This window comes from Aotus nancymaae, unplaced genomic scaffold (genome assembly GCF_030222135.1).
Source record: "Aotus nancymaae isolate 86718 unplaced genomic scaffold, 86718_ANA_hifiasm-v0.15.2.pri h1tg000020l, whole genome shotgun sequence".
In the NCBI taxonomy this organism is placed as follows: Eukaryota; Metazoa; Chordata; class Mammalia; order Primates; family Aotidae; genus Aotus; species Aotus nancymaae.
The window spans coordinates 26,178,396-26,182,284 of NW_026988432.1; the positions used below are offsets into that span (position 1 = coordinate 26,178,396).

The 3,889-nt window shown below is 43.5% G+C and overlaps 1 non-coding gene across 1 annotated transcript; it reads left to right on the top strand.

Moving 5' to 3' along the window:
- Nucleotides 1-615: 615 nt before the first annotated feature.
- LOC135276094 (U6 spliceosomal RNA) lies at nt 616-722 on the top strand. Its single transcript, XR_010343664.1, has one exon. It is a non-coding gene; the product is annotated as a U6 spliceosomal RNA (small nuclear RNA).
- The last annotated feature ends 3,167 nt before the right edge of the window (nt 723-3,889 follow it).

The following is a 3,889-nucleotide window of genomic DNA, read 5'->3' on the forward strand; positions in this document are numbered from 1 at the left end:
GGGGAGAGAATGAGAAGGAAAGTGAATCAATCATATTTCTTCTAACCCTGACCCCCTCCCGCCCCATCTATCCCATGTCTTGCATCCTGTTTTTCCCTTTATAGTAGTCTGTGTTGGAGTTCTGACTAATATATTCCGAAGAATTACACCCTATCTTTACAGCATCAGAAGCTTTTCTCTAAAAAAGATAGATTACACCATCAAGCTGTTATGGGTTGGCTCTATTCTGATTCACAGAAGAGAACAGTGAGTACATGGCACAGCCCTTAGCTTTCATTCATTAGACTTTTATACAAATCACATTTCTTGGCCTGGCACGATGGCTCACGCCTGTAATCCTAGCACTTTGGAAGGCCAAGGCGGATGGATCACCTGATGTCAGGAGTTCAAGACCAGCCTGGCCAACATGGTGAAACCCCATCTCTACTAAAAATACCAAAATTAGCTGAGCATGGTGGTGGGCACCTATAATCCTAGCTACTTGGGAGACTGAGGCAGGAGAATCACTTGAACCCAGGAGGTAAAGGTTGCAGTGAGCCAAGTTCGCAACATCGCACTCCAGTCTGGGTGACAAGAGCAAAATTCTGTCTCAAAAAGAAAAGAAATCACGCTTCTGTGCTTGCTTCGGCAGCACATATAATAAAATTGGAATGATACAGAGAAGATTAGCATGACCCCTGCACAAGGATGACATGCAAATTCGTGAAGCATTCTATATATAAAAAAAAAAGAAATCACGTTTCTTTCCACCTTAGAGACAGGCCAAAATCACCTTTCATGCGACTCTGAGCCATGATAGAATCACACTGCCTGCCAGTCCACAGCTCTATCTCTAAACACTTCAGTCTGTGTATCCACAGCAATGTTTCAGCACTTGTTAGGATATTTTTAACCTTTATAATTTTTCTAATGACTTGATTAAGACAAAGTTCTAATCCTTGTGTAGAAATAGAATATAATCCAAACAAAGATGAGAACTGTTAGGTGTGCTTAAAATGGTGACTAAGAGAAAAACTGTATGTCCCATTAGGGGAAAGAAAGAATAAAATTAAAGAGCATCCTTCCTACATGCCACAAAGCCAGAGCTGGCTACCATGGTGGCTGTAAAGACACAGGTGAGTAAACACAGACACAGCCCCTGCCTCAGGTTATCTGCAGTCCAGTGCTAGAGACAAATATTAATGAAATAATCACACTATGGCAGATGCTGCAAAGAAAACGACCATGGTGCCAGGTGTGCTGATTATGAGGGTACTGACTGCCTCAGAGAAGTCTGGGAGGCTTCCTGGAAGAGGTGCTGGACTAAGATCTGAGAATGGGTAGCAATTAACTATTAGATGAAGGAGTGTATAGTGAAGCAGATGCTACCAGTGCCCTACTCAGTTCCCCTGTCACCACATTCCTGGGCAGTACAATAGCATCTTACTGCAAACACATGTGACTTTTTGCTCAAGTGCTTTCTCTGGCCATAGGAGTGGCCTCAGCCCATGCACAGGACAGGCCAGAAGTACCAGGAAGTTGGCAATCCCAGGAGTAGTCATCAACCCATAGTCAATAGGAATTAGAGTGCATATACCTCACCTTCTCACCCCCCAGGATGGACAGCTCTGAGGCACGTCCTGTGTCATCTCCCAGAGGTCCTTAGTGAGTCTCAGCTTCACCTGCCCTCTCCAGGAGTCTGCTCATTACTGCACCTGTGCCAGCTTCCCCTTTTTCCCGACTCACTGTCCCTACACCCTTAACAGTGCTTTCTGTATCACCTTTCGAATAAATTACACAGAATCAAGTTCCAGTCTCAAAGTCTGCTTCTGGGAGAACCCAGCCCAAGATAAGGAGGTAGGAGTAAGGATGGCAAGAGCATCCGGGCTGGAGAAAAGGTCTGTGCAAAGGCACTGTGGTAGGAAGGAATGTGAAAAGTTCCAGGGAATGAAAGATGCTACTGTCGCTGGAGTAGGAAAAATGAGGAGCAGGTGGGAGGAGATGTATTTGGAGAAGTTGAGTGGGAAGGAGGACAGGAGGATGGGGTCGGGGGAGGGCGGCAGATCCTACAGACCACGTAAAGCAGTTTTGCCTTTATCCTCAGCAGAGTGAAAAGCCATTGAAGAGTTTTATCCTAGGGCCTGATGTGATCTATTTTATGTTTTGAGACAGTGACTCATATTGTTTTTCAATGTGAAGAGCAGGGTGGAGGGGACCGGGGAGATGGGTTTGGAGTGGTTAAGTGTACATGACAGTGGTCCTGGACAAGGTGACAGGGACTTGAACTGCAGTTATTGACAGAGATTGGGTTAAGGGGTAGATCCACAGAATATTCCAGAGGCAAAATTGACAGGATTTGGATATGGATTAGGCGTGCGAGATGAAAGAGACGAAGGTTATCGGAGATAACACCTAGGTTCTGTCTTTCCTGTTTGGATACTAGGTATATTTCTAGCATAGACACATAAGAAATAAATGATTAAAGATTGTGTCTTAAATGCAAGGTATATATTAGAAATGTTATGCTTTTGTTTCTCTGGGACCAAAACCTACCTGAGCAGCTATGCTGCTGTTTTACTTTTGCTCATGAAACTTCTGTACAAGATGGAGACTGTTGGGATAGGAAAGAATAAGAAACAAAATCTGGCAGTGGCTCAAAACTTAAACTAAAAACTAAACATCATCTTATTTTAATACTGAGCTGTAGTCCACCCTTCCCCAGTCCCCAGCTTACATAACTGGCAGGGAAGTGTTCTCACGTGGACTCAAAACGAGACGAAAGCAGTCTGGCGGCAAAGGCCTGGGCTGATTAAATGTCTTTCTCCTTCAAACCAGCCTGATGCCATCCAGAATGTAAGCCTTGTTAAAACGTATATGCCTTTTAAACTTGTCCCAGATCATGATGAGACAGGGAAAGACGGGGCCAAAGAATGAAACCTTGGGAAGAACAAACTACAGAAGGACAAGGAAGAAACTCAATAAGCTCTTTACAGTTTTATCTTAGGCCCAAGCCCAGGAGAGGGTGAAGGGCAAAGCTGATGATAGGGGAGAGGTCGTGGCATTTTATAGACGGTGGAAAACTTAGAAATCTAGGATTTCTCAACCTCACCACTATCGACATTAGGTCCAGAAAATTCTGTGGGAAACTTGGAGGTTGGGGAAGGGGCTTTTCTATGCATGGTGTGATGTTCTGCAGGAACCCTGGCTTCTCCCCATTCGATGCCAGTCACACCCTCCCTAGCTAGGACAACAAAAATGTGTTCAGACATCGCCAAAGGTCTACTGAAAAGTAAAACTGCCCTTGTTGAAAACCAGTCAATGAGTCTAATGTCTCTATTCTACAGATGAAGAAACTGAGGCTCATCATGGGAGAGACTTGCCCAAGGCTGCACCCAGTCAAGACAAGAATCTAGATTGTTCCAAAATAGCGTGACCTTTCAATTAAAAAAAAAAAAGTTTGCAGACAAAGACTTCTGTTGTATATAAGCCTAACTCTAAGTTAAAATAATAAAGAATAATCAAACAATATTGACAACACATCCAAAGATAAAGAGAGCCGTCTTTAGATGCTGGTGGGTGCCAAGCAAATCTGCCCAAAGAGGTTTTGCATTGGTGAGGGCACCACGAATTCAGAGCAGCAGAGGGTGCTGAGACAAAACACATGAATTTTAATTTTATTTGTATCAAACTCAGAAAAATTCTATTTAGAACACAAGTCAAGGGATATTATTCAGCCTTAAAAAAAAAGAAGACGATCCTGTCAAAGTTCATTGATGAACTTTGAGGACACTACTCTAAGTGAAACAAACCCATCACAGAAGAATAAATACTACATGGTTCACTTATCTGAGGTATCTAAAGTAGTCAAACTCGCAAAAGCATGAAGTAGAATGGTGGTTTCCAGGGGCCG